This window comes from Balaenoptera borealis, assembly GCF_965194805.1.
Source record: "Balaenoptera borealis genome assembly, chromosome: 1".
NCBI lineage: Eukaryota > Metazoa > Chordata > Mammalia > Artiodactyla > Balaenopteridae > Balaenoptera > Balaenoptera borealis.
In genome coordinates, this window is record NC_138860.1 from 21,433,081 (window position 1) to 21,454,435 (window position 21,355).

General features: G+C 36.0%; 1 protein-coding gene and 1 long non-coding RNA gene across 7 annotated transcripts in view; both read left to right on the plus strand.

Annotated features, from left to right (window-relative positions):
* Window positions 1-15,259, plus strand: part of LOC309627848 — an 81,930-nt gene extending 66,671 nt beyond the window's left edge. Inside the window, exon 2 of the long non-coding RNA XR_014243991.1 lies at window positions 1-15,259. This exon is cut by the window's left edge and continues 40,763 nt beyond it. This is a non-coding gene — a long non-coding RNA (uncharacterized lncRNA).
* The window catches only part of DISP1 (dispatched RND transporter family member 1), a 228,287-nt gene that overhangs the window by 86,794 nt on the left and 120,138 nt on the right, over window positions 1-21,355 (plus strand). The window lies entirely within an intron of this gene.

Sequence of the window (21,355 nt, forward strand, 5' to 3'; positions counted from 1 at the left end):
AATGACTTGGAAGACAGGGAATGAGCCATGGGGATCATGGGGGAGAGTGCTGCAGGCAAAAGAACGGCCAGCGCAAAGGCCCTAATGTAGAGGCAGGCCTGAAGCAACAAGGAAGTTAGTTGGTTGGAGGGGAGTGAGAGATGAGGAGCATGGGGTGGGTGGTAGAGATCATGTGGGGCCTTTTTGGCCATTGTAAGGACTTGATGTTCTCAGAATCAGTTGGGGTAACATAGTCTGATTTAGGTTTTAACAGGATCAAAACCAGAGTCTGCCTACTAGTTGTAATACTGTCTGCCCACTCCTGGCTAGCACACAGAGGGCTGCCAGGCTTCTTACCACCTCTCTCCTTCTGCCCCAACAAACACACACAGGAGAATGGAGGATATCTCTCCAGGGAAAAGGAACAGCTAAAGAAAGAAGAGCTACATGTAAGGATATTGGGGTCCCCAGTGAAAAAACTGGTTTGCTATGGTGAAATCTACTAGTCAGTAAGTTCTACCTTCTACATACAGCTATTGCTCATCTTTTTATTGTCTCACGCTTAACTTGAACAGACATGTTAGAGGAAAAGTCTTTAACGTGAAAGAAACCAAAACAAACAGGAAAATTTTTAAAAAGAATGTGAAAGGAACAGAAACAATGTACGAGCAAAAGACATTTCAAAAACCTGTAATTAAAATCTCAGAGGTAAGAGAAGATATTGTATCTATAAAAAAATAGGATACTCTAGAAAGGATCCTTTAAAGAATAAACTCTTTTGAATATTTAAACGATTATTAATTCAGTAGGAGGTTTGAGAGAGAAAATTGAGACTGTCTTCCAAAAAAGTAGATTAAAAAGATGATGAGATAGAAAATAAAATGGAGGTGGAAGAAAAAAGAAAATACAGTTAGAGGAAAACCAGGCTGTCTAATTATTTGACTAATTTAGAGGAATTCCAGGAAGAGTTTGGGGTAAATTAATATTGTCCCAGTTGGTTATACTTTCTAGACTCTAAATTCTGTGAGGTCAGGAATTGTATAGCATCTTGTTCATTATCACAGTATGTGTGCATAATTGATCCTCAGATACTTTGACTGAAATTATCCTCATATCATTGAGATGTATAGAAAACTGAGCAAATTAACAAAAGCAGGGGTAGCTAATTAGAAGGAAACATTTTTTCAAGAAAAAAAATCCAGTCATCATTCTTTTAGTGGTTCATTTGGGAATAATATTTAGTCATAATAATGTAAAACACCCAATGTTGATTTAACCAACAGTTGTGATAGAACTATATTGAGAAGGGGGGGAGGGGAGTGCTAAATCCACATCCGTCTATAGTAGGAAGTCAGTGTGTAATGCTTGAAATTTAAAATTGTAAAAAGCAGTTGTGAATGTGTTATCTAGAAATACTAGTGGAAAAACTAGAAAGTGATAGCTGGAGAAAGATGGGGCAGGGAACCACTTTTTCACTCCCATTATCTGCCTTGTAGAGCTACTTTTAACAATGTAAATGGATTGTTTTGATAAAAATAAAAATTTAAGATATTTAATGGCACTGGGCTACATCCTCCTCCACATTGAGGCAGTGCTTGTCACCAGAATGTGGCTGTCCTTAGGCAAAGGAACCCTCTCTCTGGACAGCCCTTCTGTTTTCTCTCCACTTCCATTGCTGATGCGCCTCTCTTCTGAATTAATGTATTTCTTTAGACATGTTAGTACAGTCAATCAAATCATAGCCAAGTGGCTAGGAATGTTCTCCCTATAGGTTCTCTTTATTTTGTGGTGACTCTACATTTAATTCTGAGGATACTTTTCCCCAAGATTTTAAGTCATTGATGGTTACGTTATTGTAACTTCTAAGTACTGATAATACATTTCACTATAAAGAAAGCTACTAATTTTTTTTTAACATCTTTATTGGAGTATAATTGCTTTACATTGTTGTGTTACTTTCTGCTGTATAACAAAGTGAATCAGCTATATGTATACGTATATCCCCATATCCCCTCCCTCTTGCATCTCCCTCCCACCCTCCCTATCCCACCCCTCTAGGTGGTCACAAAGCACCGAGCTGATGTCCCTGTGCTATGCAGCTGCTTCCCAGTAGCTATGTGTTTTACATTTGGTAGTGTATATATGTCCATGCCACTCTCTCACTTCGTCCCAGCTTAGCCTTCCCCCTCCCCATGTCCTCAAGTCCATTCTCTACGTCTGCGTCTTTATTCCTGTCCTGCCCCTAGGTTCTTCAGAACCATTTTTTCTTTGATTCCATATATATGTGTTAGCATATGGTACTTGTTTTTCTCTTTCTGACTTAATTCACTCTGTATGACAGTCTCTAGGTCCATCCACCTCACTACAAATAACTTAATTTTGTTTCTTTTTATGGCTGAGTAATATTCCATTGTATATATGTGCCACATCTTTATCCATTCATCTGTTGATGGACACTTAGGTTGCTTCCATGTCCTGGCTATTGTAAATAGTGCTGCAATGAACATTGTGGTACTTGACTCTTTTTGAGTTATAGTTTTCTCAGGGTATATGCCCGGTATTGGGATTGCTGGGTCATATGGTAGTTCTATTTTTAGTTTTTTAAGGAACCTCCATACTGTTCTCCATAGTGGCTGTATCAATTTACATTCCCACCAACAGTGCAAGAGGGTTCCCTTTTCTCCACACCCTCTCTAGCATTTATTGTTTGTAGATTTTTTGATGATGGCCATTCTGACTGGTGTGAGGTGATACCTCATTACAGTTCTGATTTGCATTTTTCTAATGATTAGTGATGTTGAGCATCCTTTCATGTGTTTGTTGGCAATCTGTATATCTTCTTTGGAGAAATGTCTATTTAGGTCTTCTGCCCATTTTTAGATTGGGTTGTTTGGTTTTTTGATACTGAGCTGCATGAGCTGCTTGTATATTTTGGAGATTAATCCTTTGTCAGTTGCTTCATTTGCAAATATTTTCTCCTATTCTGAGGGTTGTCTTTTCATCTTTTTTATGGTTTCCTTTGCTGTGCCATTTGTCCCATTTGTTTATTTTTGTTAGGTCCCATTTGTTTATTTTTATTTACATTTCTCTAGGAAGTGGATCAAAAAGGATCTTGCTGTGATTTATGTCATAGAGTGTTCTGCCTGTGTTTTCCTCTAAGAGTTTAATAGTGTCTGGCCTTACATTTAGGTCTTTAATCCATTTTGAGTTTATTTTTGTGTATGGTGTTAGGGAGTGTTCTAATTTCATTCTCTTACATGTAGCTGTCCAGTTTTCCCAGCACCGCTTACTGAAGAGGCTGTCTTTTCTCCATTGTATATTCTTGCCTCCTTTGTCAAAGATAAGATGACCATATGTGCGTGGGTTTATCTCTGGGCTTTCTATCCTGTTCTATTGATCTATATTTCTGTTTTTGTACCAGTACCATACTGTCTTGATTACTGTAGCTTTGTAGTATAGTCTGGAGTCAGGGAGCCTGATTCCGCCAGCTCTGTTTTTCTTTCTCAAGATTGCTTTGTCTATTCGGGGTCTTTTGTGTTTCCATACAAATTGTGAAATTTTTTGTTCTAGTTCTGTGAAAAATGCCATTGGTAGTTTGATAGGGATTGCATTGAATCTGTAGATTGCTTTGGGTAGTATAGTCATTTTCACAATGTTGATTCTTCCAATCCAAGAACATGGTATATCTCTCCATCTGTTTGTATCATCTTTAATTTCTTTCATCAGTGTCTTATAGTTTTCTGCATACAGGTGTTTTCTCTCCTTAGGTAGGTTTGTTCCTAGGTATTTTATTAAAGAAGGCTACTAATTTTTCACTTTTGTTCCAGTGAGTTACGTATAGTAGACTGTAAATTCTGTGAAATCAGGGATTATGTTGTTACTTTTGTTCACTGTCTATCCAGTGTCTATCATAGTATGTGCATATAGAAGATCTTCAGATATTTTGACTGAAATCATCCTCATATCTCATTGAAAAGCAGATTATATAGTGTTTAAGTGCATGGCTTTTGAGTTAAACAAACCTGGAGTTTTGAATCCCATGTCTGTCACTTACTAGCCATGTCTCTCAACTTCTCTTCCCAAACATAGTCCCCTCATCTGTATAAGGGGGGAATTGTTCCTATCTAATGGAGGTTGTTGTGAGGATTAGGTAAAATAAAGCAGATAAAGTACTCAGCACATAGTAAGTGCCCAGTAAATGTTCACTATTGTTCTTTCTACCTTTTTTTTGAGTGATGTCACTACCATTTGCTCAGTCTTTGAAAAATCCAATCTGGTTGTGAAGTAAGGGTTTTTCCTATTTGTAAGCATTCAACAAGTGTCAATGACTCGAGTATATTTCTTCAGTTCTGTCCTTTTATTCTATGTCTGCACCCATGTCTTTCTTAAGTACTATCACTTTTTGTTTCCAATTAACACCTAAAGGCCTCTACTTCACAAATATGTTTTCACCTTTTCATCATTTGTTGTTCCTGATCATTGTGTTATTGTTCTTTCAAATCACAATGAATGATTAATTTGGCATTTAAACATAATGTTTGGCATTAATAAAGCAAATTATACCCCCCAATGCTTTAGTAATGTTACTGCAATGTAGATTATATCACAACTCAAATATTTTTTAAAACAAAAATTCTGTCTCTCAGGAGATAGATTTACTTATTTTTAGGAATGTTTATTATATAACTTCTAGTATAGTGGGGAAAGTGTTCTAGTCCTTCACAATACATTTTCCTCATGAGGTGTTTTGGCTGCATTAAAAGAGAGTGATAGTAAGATAATTCTACAACTTGTTTTTTTGAAAGGCTGAACAACCCTTTTAAGACTGGGATGTCCTCAAGGGTAGGAATCTTGTTTTCTACTTATCTTTGTCCACTATCTGACATATAGTAAAATCTTAACTGTTAACTGAACGACTACATTCATTAATGAATTAACTATAGTGTTTCATTTGTTTATAACTTTTTACTTTGATATCAATTCAAACTTAAAGAAGAGTTACAAAGTTAGAACAAGGATATCCCATATACTGTTTACCCAGATTTACTAATTGTTTTTTTTTAATAAATATATTTATTTAGTTTTGGCTGCGTTGGGTCTTCGTTGGTGCGCACAGGCTTTTCTCTGGTTGTGGCGAGTGGGGGCTACTCTTCGTTGCGATGCGCAGGCTTCTTATTGCGGTGGCTTCCCTTGTTGTGGAGCTCAGGCTCTAGGCGCGTGGGCTTCAGTAGTTGTGGCTTGCGGGCTCTAGAGCTCAGGCTCAGTAGTTGTGGCGCACGGGCTTAGTTGCTCCGAAACATGTGGGATCTTCCCAGACCAGGGCTCGAACCCGTGTCCCCTGCATTGACAGGTGGATTCTCAACCACTGTGCCACCAAGGAAGCCCACCAATTGTTTTCTAACTGAAATTTTTTATATATGCATAATGTTTTTCTGAACCATTTGAGAAAAAGTTGCCAACATGGTGCCCCTTTACCCCTAAATACTTCAGTATGTAGTTCTTAAGAAGAACATTCCCTTATATAAAATACAGTATACTTATCAAAATCAGGAAATTTAACCTTGATATAATACTATTTTCTTCTATTTTTTTGAATCTGTAGGCCATAGTCAAATTTGTCCATTGTCTCAATGGTATCTTTTATAGCTATTATTTTTCCTCAGTCTAGTATTTAATCCAGGAACAAACATTCCATTTACAGTTGACCCTTGAATAATGTGGATTTGAACTATGCAGGTCCACTTGTACACAGATATTTTTCAATAGTAAATACTATTGGGCTGGCCAAAAAGTTGGTTTGGGATTTTCCTTAAGGTGTTATGGAAAAACCCAATGAACTTTGTGGCCAACCCAAAACTGAGCTTTTAAATGGCAAAAGTACTGGTTTTCTCATCAGTCTCCAATTACAGACTTGAATACACAGCAAAATTACCTGGAGTTTCTGACTAGCCACAAGAGACACATTGGGCACCCTGGGCCCTACATGAATAAATTTTGGACGCATGGAGTTGTGCTTTTGGTGAATTGGATACCGAGTTCATATCTGAGTTTGGTCTAGGCAACTTTGGATCTGCCAAACGCCTAGCAATGTTGAGGGAAAAACTATACTTATTTTTCTGGCTGGACCTAAAGTCTAGTTTTCCCAGGAGGTGAGAGTCGTCTTGTATGAGATCCCAGAGGAAATTGTAGGCACAGTGTTTTGTTCAGTGCAACTCAGGTTTACTCACTTAGGCACACCTGCATTGAAGATAAGACCAGCTAGAACTGTGTTCCTGAGGCGGTTTTGAAGCTGTGGACATCTAGCTATCCAACGAAGAAAGTAGTTTGTTCCCTCTAATTCTACATAGAAATACTTGATCCCAACGGCCTTTTACCCTTGATGTTGCTCAGAAGACACAGGAGAGACTTTTGGTGCAGTGTGTTCTTCCACGAAAAGTAATGCAGACGCCAGAGTCCTTCGGGTCCTGAATGGCATACTAGAGTTAATGCGCTATATTGTCTAAGGCTTCATGAAATCTCCTGCATGCCTAACTTCGTTGTTAGGAAAAACAGGACCTTACTTTGAGGCTATCAGTCAAGTTCAGTTTGCCCCTTAGCTAAAGAGTGCTGTGGGATCAGCTCCTATCAAGGAATTGCAGGCACCCTGTTTTTTTTGGGAATACTCTTTTTCTCACGTGGCATGCCTGCAGTGAATGGAAGACGGGCAAAAACAGTGTTTTTCAGGCAGTTTTGAGGTCGCAACTATTGGCCTGGCCAAAAACTTAGTTCAGGTGTTTCTGTAAGACGTTACGGAAAAACCAAACAAACTTTGTGGCCAACCCAATATCGTACTACACAGTCTATGATCGATGCAGAGGAACTGCAGATATGGGGTGCTGACTGTAAGTCATATGCAGAATAACACCTGCATTGTTCAAGGGTCAACTATAATTTTCAGTCCCATTAACCTCCGTTAATCTGGAACAGTTCTTTAGCCTTTGTTTTCCTTTTTTGACCTTAACATATTCTAAAGAGTAGAGGCCAATCATGTTGTACAATATCCCTCAATTTGGATTTGTCTAATATGTCCTTATGATTAGAGTGAGGTTTTGTAGTTTTGGCAGAAAAGCAATAGAAGGGAGGTTGTGCCCTTCTCAGTATCAGTAAGCACATGATATCAGTTTGTACAAATATTACTGATTTTCACTTGTTTAAATTCTGTCTACCAGGTTTCTCCACTGTAAAATTACTGTTTTTCCTTTGTAATTAATATGTAATTTGTGGGGAGGTACTTTGAAACTGTAAATATCTTGTTCTTCATCAAACTTTCACTCAGTAGCTGTAAGCATCCATCATTCTATCTTTCCATATTTATTAGTTGGCATTTTGCTCTAAGGAAGAACTTCCTTTTTCCTCTTTATTTTTAATTTATATTATTCAAACTCATAGACTCTTATTTTATTCAAGGAGTTATATTGCATTACTGTCATTAATTATTTTGATGCTTGAATTATTCTGGATTTGGCCAGTGAGACACGCTGCTCCTCTGTCCTTTTCATATGTCTTCATTGTTCTTTGAGAATTTCTTACTTTGGTATAACAAGATGTCCTAGGTTCTTTGTGTACTTTCCTTGCCCCAGCCCTGGACTCAGCCTTTTTCTAAGGTGCCCTGGTTCCTTTTAGTGGAGAATGGTATTTAAAAACTAAAATCTGGGTTATTGGCTCATTGCTACTAATGTGTCATCGGTTCTAGACCCTCTCAAGTCTCAGATCTCACAGACTGAGCTAGAAAATATGTGTGTGTGTGTGTGTGTGTGTGTGTGTGTGTGTGTATGTATCTATGTCTATGTCTAAATTAAAGTTCTGTATCTAATTAAGAGTTCATATTAATTTTTCCACTGAAATCCAACACCCCAGGATTTATTCTAATCTCCCCCTATATTTATAACTCCCATCTCCAACAGTGAGAAACTTAGCTCTGTGGTATTGTTTTGTATCTCAAATGTCTTGTTCAGCCTTGACATTAAGTGATGAATACTTTAAGTATTTGAGTAAATGAATGAGTACATGAAATAGTTGTGGTATTATCTCTGTACATCCTCACAGCTGTGACCAGTGCTTGGCATGAGGTAGATATTGATTAAAGCTTTGTTGAACAAATGGCTCTCTTCTTTCCAATATCTTCATTTTCTACTTTCATACAAGATGAGATATGACTCCATAAGAATATTCTTGTTTTCTACCATTTATAGCATGAATTTAGATAAATTATTCAATGAATATGAAGTCAATCCTTTTTTTCATAAGAAAAAGTCATAAATGAAAATAAAATTGCTCTATAAGAAAAATAGTTCCTTTGTTTTGTATAAAAACCCTCAAATGTGGGCAGCACCATTGAAAAGGTTTCAGCATTCCTAGTTACAAAAATTGTAGCTTGCGGAGGCTGTCTGGCACATTTTTCACTTTTGTCAGCTCTGGCGATGTGAAATATGTTCTTCATCTGAATTCTCTTCCTATACACCCTGCCGTCAGGCAAAAAGAATTTCCATTTCACTGCTGCTTGTCATTAAGCTGCTATAAACAAGAATGCTTGAAGATAACTTATGAGCAAGGGACTAGAAATTTCTGATAACCTTAAGAATCATTGCCAAATTATATTACTAACTCTGTGAGTAATCTGGGGGAAAACAGTAGGGTTTCATTCACCTATGCCCTCAAAGGTTATAGATTTACAATTTAGGACAACCATTAATGATGGTACCTCTTGAAGTAGATTTTTTTCCCCCTTAAACATCAGGAAATGAGGTCTATTTTTCTCTCTGATGTAATTAAAACTAACAACTACTGGCACACAAACTCTTCGTTTATCCCTAGAAACTTGCTTAAGAACTATTCTATTTTTACTTTTTCTGTTTAACTAAAGTATGTTAAATATAGCATATGCATTGTAACTTCTAGTGTAGAATTCACAGTGTATAATTTCTCATGTCACAGTACCAGAAAAGTAGGAAAGAAACAAGGGGGTTAGTTTTATGTTCAGTATGACATTTCCATCAGATTGGCTGGGAATTGATTATTTTCATTTTAAAGAAGTTTTTCTCCAACATAGCTTCTTTAACCCTTTATAGAAACATTTATTTTAAAAAATTTCCCCCATGTATACAAGGGGGAGTGTCAAGAGTCTGTGTCTTTTAAAATGAATAGAAAAATCAAGATATTTAAAGCACTTCAGTCTGGAAAGCCTTCTGTAAAGAAAAACTTTATAGCAGTTTACCTAAACAGTCTTCTTTCCCAAGATTGAATTGTTGAGGGCAAGGTTTTAAAGAATTTTAAAGGTTCTATGCCTTCCTCTCTTCCTTTTTTTAAACTCATGATTATGTTTTTGTTGCAGTCTAAAGGTTATCTTATTTATTGTTGTTGTTTCGGGCTTTTTATTTTCCCCATCCAGTTTTATTGAGATATAATTGACATACAGCACTGTATAAGTTTAAGGGTAGAGCATAATGCTTTGATGTACATACATCATGAAATGATTGCCACAATAAGTTTAGTAAACATCCATTATCTCATATAGATACAAAAAAAGAAAAAGAAAATGAAGAAACATTTTTTCCTTCTGATGAGAACTCTTAGAATTTGCTCTCTTAATTTTCATATATAACATACAGCAATGCTAATTGTATTTATCATGTTGTGCTTTACATCCCTAGTACTTATTTGTCTTATAACTGGAAGTTTGTACCTTTTGACCATCATCACACAATTCTCCCTCCCCCTCCTTACCTCCTGCCACTGGTAACCACAAATCTGATCTCTTTTTCTATGAGTGTCTTCATTTGTTTTGGAAGTATAATTGACCTACATCATTATGTTAGTTCCTGGTACACAACATAGTGATTTGATATTTCTGTAGATTACAGAAGGATCATCGCTAGTCTAGTTATCATTTGTCACCATACAAAGATATTATATTATTATTGACTTATATTCCCTACGTTGTGCATTTCATACCCATGACTCATTTATTTTGTAACTGGAAGTTTTTACCTCTTAATCTCCCTCACCTATCTCTCTCACCCTCAGTCCCCTCTTCTCTGGCAAACATCTGTTTGTCTTCTGTATCTATGACTGTTTCTGTTTAGTTATTTTGTTCATTTGTTTTGTTTTTTAGATTCCACATGTAAGTGAAATTATGTGGTATTTGTCTTTCTCTGACTTATTTCACATAGTATATAATATTCTCTAGGCTCGTCTATGTTGTCACAAAAGGCAAGATTTCATTCTTTTTTATGGTTGAGTAATACTCCATGGTACATGTATATACCATTTCTTCTTTATCCATTCATCTGTCAGTGGATACTTAGGTTGCTTCCATATCTTGGCTGTTGTAAATACTGTTGTTATGAACACAGGGGTGCGTATGTCTTTTCAAATGAGTGTTTTCATTTTCTTTAGATAAGTACCCAAGAGTGGAATTGCTGGATTGTATGGTAGTTCTATTTTTAATTTTTGAGGAATCTCCATACTGTTTTCTATAGTGACCACACAAATTTACATTCCCACCAATAGTGCATGAGGGTTTCCTTTTCTCCGCATCCTCATCAACACTGGTTATTTATTGTCTCTTTGATAATAGCCATTCTAACAGGTGTGAGGTGATTTCTCATTGTGGTTTTCATTTGCATTTCCCTGAGGACTAGTGGTGATGAACATCTTTTCATGCACCTGTTGTCCATGTTTATGTCACATTTGAAGAAATTTCCATTAAGGTCTTCTGCACATTTTTAAATTGGATTGTTTGTGTTTTGGATGTTGAGTTGTATGAGTTCTTTGTATGTTTTGGATACTAGTCCCTTGTCAGATATATCATTTGCAAATATCTTCTCCCATTTAGTAGGTGGCCTTTTTGTTTTGTTGATAGTTTCCTTCACTTTGCAAAAGCTTTTTAGTTTGATGTAGTCCCATTTGTTTATTTTTGCTTTTGTTTCCCTTGCCTGGGGAGACATATCCAAAAAAAATTACTAAGACCTGTGTCAGAGAGCATACTGCCTATATTTTCTTCTAGAAGTTTTATGGTTTCAGGTCTTACATTTAAGTCTTTAATCCATTTTGGGTTTATTTTTGTATATGGTGTGAGAAAGTAGTCCAGTTTGATTCTTTTGCATGTAGCTGTCCAGTTTTAGTAACACCATTTATTTAAGGGGATTTTCCTTTCTCCATTGTATATTCTTGTCTTCTGTGTCACAGATTAATTGACCATATAAGTTGGGTTCATTTCTGGACACTCTGTTCCATTGATCTATGTGTCTGTTTTTGTATCAGTACCATACTGTTTTGAGTACTGTAGCTTTGTAATATAGTTTGAAACCAGGGAGCCTAATACCTCCAGCTTTGTTCTTCTTTCTCACAATTGTTTTGTCTAGCCAGTATCTTCTGTAATTCCATACAAATTTTAGAATTATTTGTTTTGTAGTGTGAAATATGCCATTGGCATTTTGATAGGGATTGCATTGAATCTGTAGATTGCCTTGGGTGGTATGGTCATTTTAACAATGTTAATGCTTCCAATCCATGAACACAGTGTATCTTTATATTTGTTAATGTCGTCTTTCATTTCTTTCATCAGTGTCTTATGGTTTTCCGAGTACAGGTCTTTTACCTTCTTAGTTAGATTTATTCCTAGGTATTTTATTCTTTTCAGTGCAATTGTAAATGGGATTGTTTTCTTAATTTCTCTTTCTGATAGTTTGTTGTTAGTGTATAGAAATGCAACAGATTTCTTTCTTTCTTTTTCTTGGGCTGTGTTGTGCGGCTTGCAGGAGTTCCCTGACTGGGGATTGAACCTGGGCCATGGCAGTGAAAGTGCCGAATCCTAACCACTAGACCACCAGGAGACTCCCTGCAACAGATTTCTGTATATTAATTTTGAATCCTGCAGCATTACTGAATTCATTGATGAGTTCTAGTAGTTTTTGATGGTGTCTTTAGGATTTTCTATGTTTAGTATCATGTTATCTGCAAACAGTGACAGTTTTACTTCTTTTCCAATTTGGATTCCTTTTATTTCTTTTTCTTGTCTGATTACTGTGGCTAGGACTTCCAATATTATGTTGAATAAAAGTGGTGAGAGTGGGTATCCTTGTTTTATTCTTGATCTTAGAGGAAATGCTTTCAGCTTTTCACCGTTGAGTATGATGTTAGCTGTGGGCTTATCATATATGGTCTTTATAATGTTGAGGTGCATTCTCTCTGTACCTACTTTGTGGACTTTTTACCATAAATGGATGTTGAATTTTGTCAAAAGCTTTTTTTTGCATCTCTTTAGATGATCATGTGATTTTTATTTTTCAATTTGTTAATGTCATGTATCACATTGATTTGCAGATATTGCACCATCTTTGCATCCCTCCTACCCATCTCGTGGTTGTTTCTTCTTTATATCTTTAGTTGTAGAAGAACTTTTCTGCTAGTCTTCTGGTTTTTCTCATCAATGGTTGCTCTGTAAATAGTTGTAAATTTGGTGTGCCCATAGGACATGGTGAGCTCACTGCTTCCTATTCTGCCATCTTGGCCACTCCTTTGGATTTATATCTTTTAAGTATAGGCATATAAAGCTAAAATCCTAAAATTGTTGTTGAAAAAGTATTTTGGGGTGGGTGGTGGTGTCATGTCATAGATTCCTTGTTGCCTGTTTTGGTTATCTCTGTAAATAGAAATAGCCACTTGATCATGGTATATGATCCTTTTAACATAATATTGAATTCAGTTTGCATCCCACGGATGCAATGATGGTTCAGTATCTGCAAATCAATCAGTATGAAACATCACATTAACAAACTGAAGAATAAAAATCATATGAACATCTCAAGAGATGCAGAAAAAATTCTTGACAAAATTCAACATCCATTTATGGTCAAAACTCCACAAAGTGGGTATAGAGAGAACGTACCTCAACATTATAAACACTGTTCTTCAACAGTGCAGCAGAATGTTTACAAAAATGATACATGAATATTTTAAAATATGTATATTAAAATTTAGCTAAATGAAGTTGAAGACGAGGGCCAGTTTGAATTAGAAAACAGTCTGAGGTGCAGAACCCTAAACTGATACTGTCTTAGCGATGAGAATAGCCTAGGGTGGCCATGTTTCTTCTTCACAACTGTATCCCTAGTACAAAAGCACAGTGTCTGCCTGGAACATTGTAGATACTTGGTAAAGATCTGTTGAATGAAAGAGTGAATCCTAAAAGCTTTGGAGTTACTTTTTAATTTTACAGATGAAAAAACTTAATCTAGAAACTGAATGGTTGAGGCAGAAGTGGAGCTCAATCTCCTGATGGCCATTCAGCACTTGCTACATTTTTAAAAGAAATTAATTTTATTTTTAAGATCTGTAATAATGGGAACCAAGCCAAGCATATATAATAATATAAGATTTCAAGGCATACTATTGAATGAATTGGCCATTATAATTGTGATTAATATATTATTTGTCTGTAAATATGTAATTATGTTCTTTTGAAGGTACTTAAACTTTGCTTTCTTGTTTAGTTACAATATTTTTTCTTTTAATATAGTTTGTACTGTTAATTTCTTAGTAAACCCTTTGTTGAGGTTATACAGAGGTTCTTTGAGTAAACTTCTCTCTCTGGGCTATCATAAGTCTGTATTCGTTGAACAATATAGTTATCATTGACTTTAGTGTGAAGAGACTTTGGAAATTACGTAGTTCAAGCAATTCATTATTTAGAGAAGGAGATGGACCTCCAAGTAGTTAAATGACTTGTCAGTGTCACATTACTCACTCACAGCAAAGCTAGAAATAGAGCTTGGTTTTATGGTTCCTGGTCCAGTATATCTTTATTGTAAATAATAGATTTCTAACTACCATATAATATAGAATTCAAAGTCTTTTGGTACAGATTTGTCTAGGCAGTGATATATGTTAAAATATAGGACACCGAGGGGTAGCCTTACGTGTAAAATTGATTTTGCAAAAGAAGCTTTTCTCTCCTCCATGGTGCTCAGGCTGGTGTGTTGATTGCAGGAGGAGTTAATGAGAGGGAGACCTAAAGGGAAAGGAGGCTCTTTTGATATTAAGTTTGGGGCAGACACTTGGAAAGAGTCTGTACATTTATTATATCTATCAAGAGGAGGGAGAATGAGAGGGCAGACAGCAGAAGCAAAAAGAACTACAGTTCTGCAGCCTGTGGAAGGAAAACCCCATTCCCATAAAGACTGACAAAATGAAAAGGCAGAGGACTTTCTACCAGATGAAGGAACAAGATAAAACCCCAGAAAAACAACTAAATGAAGTGGAGACAGGCAACCTTCCAGAAAAAGAATTCAGAATAACGATAGTGAAGATGATCCAGGACCTGGAAAAAGAATGGAGGCAAAGATCAAGAAGATGCAAGAAATGTTTAACGAAGACCTAGAAGAATTAAAGAACAAACACCTAGAAGAATTAAAGAACAAACAAACAGAGATGAACAATACAGTAACTGAAATGAAAAATACACTAGAACGAATCAATAGCAGAATAACTGAGGCAGAGTAACAGACAAGTGACCTGGAAGACAGAATGGTGGAATTCACTGCCACAGAACAGAATAAAGAAAAAAGAATGAAAAGAAATGAAGACAGCCTACGAGACCTCTGGGACAACATTAAATGCAACAACGTTCACATTATAGGGGTCCCAGAAGGAGAAGAGAGAGAGAAAGGACCTGAGAAAATATTTGAAGACATTATAGTCAAAAACTTCCCTAGCATGAGAAAGGAAATAGCCACCCAAGACCAGGAAGCACAGAGAGTCCCAGGCACGATAAACCCAAGGAGAAACACACCGAGACACATAGTAATCAAATTGACAAAAATTAAGGACAAAGAAAAATTATTGAAAGCAATAAGGGAAAAACAACAAATAACGTACAAGGGAACGCCCACAAGGTTAACAGCTGATTTCTCAGGAGAAACTCTACAAGCCAGAAGGGAGTGGCACGATATATTTAAAGTGATGAAAGGGTCGTAGGTACACCAAGATTTCTCTATCGGGCAAGGAACTCATTCAGATTTGATGGAGAAATCAAAAGCTTTACAGACAAGCAAAAGCTAAGAGAATTCAGCACCACTAAACCAGCTCTACAACAAATGCTAAAGGAACTTCTCTAAGTGGGAAACACAAGAGAAGAAAAGGACCTACAAAAACAAACCCATAACAATTAAGAAAATGGCCATAGGAAAATACATATCGATAATTACCTTAAACGTGAACGGATTAAATGCTCCAACCAAAAGACACAGGCTCGCTAAATGGATACAAAAACAAGACCCATATATATGCTGTCTACAAGAGACCCACTTTAGACCTAGGGACACATACAGACTGAAAGTGAGGGGATGGAAAAAGATAGTCCATGCAAATGGAAATCAAAAGAAAGCTGGAGTAGCAATACTCATATCAGATAAAATAGACTTTAAAATAAAGAATGTTACAAGAGACAAGGAAGGGTACTACATAATGATCAAGGGATCAATCCAAGAAGAAGATATAACAATTATAAATATACACCCAACATAGGAGCACCTCAGTACATAAGGCAACTGCTAACAGCTCTAAAAGAGGAAATCGACAGTAACACAGTAAGAGTGGGGGACTTGAACACCTCACTTACACCAACGGACAGATCATCCAGACAGAAAATTAATAAGGAAACACAAGCTTTAATGACACAATATACCAGATAGATTTAATTGATATTTATAGGACATTCCATCCAAAAACAGCAGATTACACTTTCTTCTCAAGTGCACATGGAACATTCTCCAGGATAGATCACATCGTGGGTCACAAATAAAGCGTCAGTAAATTTAAGAAAATTGAAATTATATCAGGGGGTGGTGGTGGTGGTGTGATGAATTGGGAGATTAGGATTGACATGTATACACTGATGTGCATAAAATGGATGACTAATAACAACCTGCTGTATAAATAAATAAGTAAAACAAAATTAAAAAATTAAAAAAAAAAAGAAATCAGACATCTTTTCCGACCACAAAGCTATGAGATTAGAAATCAATTACAGGGGGAAAATAATGTAAATAACACAAACACATGGACGCTAAACAGTATGTTACTGAATAACCAAGAGATCACTGAAGAAATCAAAGAGAAAATGAAAAAAATACCTAAAGACAAATTACAATGAAAACACGATGATCCAAAACTTATGGGATGCAGCAAAACCAGTTCTAAGAGGGAAGTATATAGCAATAAAAGCCTACCTCAAGAAACAAGAAAAATCTAAAATAGGCAAGCTAACCTTACACCTAAAGGAACTAGAGAAAGTAGAACAAACAAAACCCAAAGTTCGTAGAAGGAAAGAAATCATAAAGATCAGAGCAGAAATAAATGAATAGAAATAGAGAAAACAATAGCAAAGATCAATAAAACTAAAAGCTAGTTCTTTGAGAAGATAAACAAAATTGAAAAACCTTTAGCCAGACTCATCAAGAAGAAGAGGGAGAGGACTGAAATCAGTAAAATTAGAAATGAAAAAGGAGAAGTTACAGCGGACACTGCAGAAATACAAAATATCGTAAGAGACTACTATAAGCAACTCTATGCCAATAAAATGGACAACCTGGAAGAAATGGACAAATTTTAGAAAGGTATAACCTTCCAAGACTGAATCAGGAAGAAATAGAGAATATGAACAGACCAATCACAAGTAATGAAATTGAAACTGTGATTAAAAATCTTCCAAGAAACAAAAGTCCAGGACCAGATGGCTTCACAGGTGAATTCTATCAAACATTTAGAGAACAGCTAACACCCATCCTTCTCAAACTGTTCCAAAAAATTACGGAGGAAGGAACACTCCCAAACTCATTCTATGAGGCCACCATCACCATGATACCAAAACCAGACAAAGATATTACAAAAAAAGAAAATTACAGACCAGTATCACTGATGAATATAGATGCAAAAATCCTCAACAAAATACTAGCAAACAGAATCTAACAACACATTAAAAGGATCATACACCCTGATCAAGTGGGATTTATCCCAGGGATGCAAGGATTCTTCAATATATGCAAATCAATCAATGTGATACACCATATTAACAAATTGAAGAATATAAAAACCATATGATCATCTCAATAGATGCAGAAAAAGATTTTGACAAAATTCAACACCCATTTCTGATAAAACTCCAGAAAGTGGGCATACAGGGAAACTACTTCAACATAATAAAGGCCATATATGGGAAACCCACAGCAAACATCATTCTCAATGGTGAAAAACTGAAAGCATTTCCTCTAAGATCAGGAACAAGACAAGGATGTCCAGTCTCGCCACTATTATTCAACATAGTTTTGGAAGTCCTAGCCACGGCAATCAGAGAAGAAAAAGAAATAAAAGGAATCCAAATTGGAAAAGAAGAAGTTAAAGTGTCACTGTTTGCAGATGAGATGATACTATACATAGAGAATCCTAAAGATGCCACCAGAAAAGTACTAGAGCTAATCAATGAATATGGTAAAGTTTCAGGATACAAAATCAATGCAGAGAAATCTCTTGCATTCCTATACACTAACAACGAAAATCAGAAAGAGAAATTAAGGAAACAATCTCATTTATCATTGCAACGAAAGGAATAAAATACCTAGGTATAAACCTACCTAGGGAGGTAAAAGACCTGTACTCAGAAAACTATAAGACACCGATGAAATAAATCAAAGATGACACAAACAGATTGGAAGAATCTTGGATTGGAAGAATTAACATTGTGAAAATGTCTATACTACCCAAAGCAATCTACAGATTCAATGCAATCCCTATCAAACTACCAGTGGCATTTCTCACAGAACTAGAACAAAAAATTTCACAATTTGTATGGAAACACAAAAGACCCCGAATAGACAAAGCAATCTTGAGAAAGAAAAATGGAGCTGGCGGAATCAGGCTCCCTGACTTCAGACTATACTACAAAGCTACAGTAATGAAGACAATATGGTACTGACACTAAAACAGAAATATAGATCAATGGAATAGAATAGAAAGCCCAGAGATAAACCCATGCACCTATGGTCAACTAATCTATGACAAAGGAGGGAAGGATATACAGTGGAGAAAAGACAGTCTCTTCAATAAGTGGTGCTGGGAAAACTGGACAGCTACATGTAAAAGAATGAAATTAGAAAACTCCCTAACACCATCCACAAAAATAAACTCAAAATGGATTAGAGACCTAAAGGTAAGACTGGACACTATAAAACGGTTAGAAAAAAGCTAGGAAGAACACTGTTTGGCATAAATCACAGCAAGATCTTTTTTGATCCACCTCCTAGAGTAATGGAAATAAAAACAAAAATAAACAAATGGGACCTAATGAAACTTCAAAGCTTTTGCACAGCAAAGGAAACCATAAACAAGACAAAAAGACAACCCTCAGAATGGGAGAAAATATTTGCAAACGAATCAATGGACAAAGGATTAATCTCCAAAATATATAAACAGCTCATTCAGCTCAATATTAAAGAAACAAACACCCCAATCCAAAAATGGGCAGAAGACCTAAATAGACATTTTTCCAGAGAAGACATACAGATGGCCAAGAAGCACATGAAAAGATGCTCAACATCACTAATTATTAGAGAAATGCAAATCAAAACTACAATGAGATATCATCTCACACCAGTCAGAATGGCCATCATCAAAAAATCTAGAAACAATAAATGCTGGAGAGGGTGTGGAGGAAAGGGAACTCTCTTGCACTGTTGGTGGGAATGTAAATTGATACAGCCACTATGGAGAACAGTATGGAGGTTCCTTAAAAAACTAAAAATAGAATTACCATATGATCCAGCAATCCCACTACTGGGCATATACCCAGAGAAAACCATAATTCAAAAAGACACGTGCACCCCAATGTTCATTGCAGCACTATTTACAATAGCCAGGTCATGGAAGCAACCTAAATGCCCATCGACAGACAAATGGATAAAGAAGATGTGGTACATATATACAATGGAATATTACTCAGCCATAAAAAGGAACGAAATTGGGTCATTTGTAGAGACATGGATGGATCTAGAGACTGTCATACAGAGTGAAGTAAGTCAGAAAGAGAAAAACAAATATTGTATATTAAGGTATATATGTGGAACCTAGAAAAATGGTACAGGTGAACCGGTTTTCGGGGCAGAGATAGAGACACAGACGTAGGGAACAAACATATGGACACCAAGGGGGGGAAAGTGGTGGGGGTGGTGGTGGTGGGATGAACTGGGAGATTGGGATTGACATATATACACTAATATGTATAAAATAGGTAACTAATAAGAACCTGCTGTATAAAAAATAAAATAAAATTCAAAAATTCAAAAGAAAAAAATAATAAAATAAAATACATATATTGTGGGAATAAAAAGGGGAGGGAGAATGATTATGAGGAGCATAAATTATGGTACGTCCGTAGTGTGCAGTGTTTTTATAGGTATTAAAAAGACTGGGTTAACTGTGTGTCTTCTGATGGAAGGCAAAGCCATGATAGCAGTGCAAAAGGCAAGTTGCAGTGTAATATATTTCATTAAAATTAAAGCAAAACCATATATATATGTGTGTGTGTATATATATACATATATATATATATATATGAGATGTTTATATATTATTGCGTTGACCAAAAAGTTCGTTTGGGTTTTTCCGTACAATGTATAACAGAAAAACCCGAACGAACTTTTTGGCCACCCCAGTTATTTGCATGAACATGGACGAATAACCAGGCTATTAGCATTTACTATTTTATGGAGTCAAATTTGGTGGAGGTATGATTAACTATTTCTTCATTTATTGTTATACTGTTTAACTTGCTACAGGAAGCATCTATTACTTTTGCTATTAAAGAGATCTAACAAACAAAATTTAAAATCAATCTATAGCTTATTGTATTTATGATTTTTTAAATGAACTTGTAGTTGTGAAGTTAGTTAAGAGAATTTCCCACAGAAGAAAACAGACAGATTATCTGGCCACTATATTGCTGAACTCTGGTAGTTTCTAGTTCACTGAAATTCTTCAGTAATAACATATATACAGAAAGAAATATCTTGAAGATAATTTTTAGATGTGCTTTCCCTAAGATCAAACTTTTTTAATGCTCATATTCTTGATTTACATAATGTTAAGTATTTTTTCTTATTTTATTTTAGAAATCTTTTGTATTTAGCAGTGAACTGATTAGATTAGTATATTCACCAATGAAAGGTGAATATTGTTTCCATGTGAAAGAAACCAATGCTAAAAAATAATGCCCTTGATTCAGTTAAGACTCAAACCTTCCTTTTGCCAAGAAATGTATATGTAGTGTAATTAAAATTTTTATTTAAAAAGGGACAAAATAAACTCTTTGCATCTTGTGAATTTTCATAAGTTCTAAGGCTCTGAGCCTTCAATAACTCTACATAAGTGTAAATGTCCTTGTACTTTTCCAGCATTAGAGATGCTTCAGGTCCTAAGAGGTTGTTTGTTTGTTTTAAATCAGAGGTACTAATAAAAGAAAAATATTTTTGAATGTAAATATTTACCAGGAGTCTGTTAGTCATGGGTTTCATGTAACATTAACAAAGCTGTTCTTCACATAAAATTTAAAAACTAGTCAATTTAAAAACTATGAAAAAAAATACCAGTAACAGTTTGAGTGTATTTGGGCTGGAGAAAACAAAATACTAACCCTTTTCTTGAGTAAGGTGTGTTATGAGTTGCTCTTGTAGAAAGCTTTTATTTTTTCACCAAAGTAGCTCCAAATTAATATCTTTAAGAGACCATAAGATTGCAACCTAGACCTGATTGAAGCACTACATTTTAACAAGCGAATTCTTTCTCTCTGAGGAGCCAGTAAAGCTTGCAGAAACCATGGGCATCTGATCGAAAAGCTCATGATAACTTTAAGGATTAGTTGATTCAGGCTACAAAGGAACAAAATAAATTATACATGATGAAACAATTATAAAGAAAAATAGAGGGATCTTATCTTCTCCTTGATTTTTTCCGCCTTTTGAGATGTAACTTATAGGCATCTAAGTTTGCATAGTTTAGTTTTTTTTTTAAAGATTTTTATTGATTGATTGATTACTATGTTGGGTCTTCGTTTCTGTGCTAGGGCTTTCTCTAGTTGCGGCAAGCGGGGGCCACTCTTCATCGCGTTGCGCGGGCCTCTCACTATCGCGGCCTCTCTTGTTGCGGAGCACAGGCTCCAGACGCGCAGGCTCAGTAGTTGTGGCTCACGGGCCTAGTTGCTCCGCGGCATGTGGGATCTTCCCAGACCAGGGCTCGAACCCGTGTCCCCTGCATTGGCAGGCAGATTCTCAACCACTGCGCCACCAGG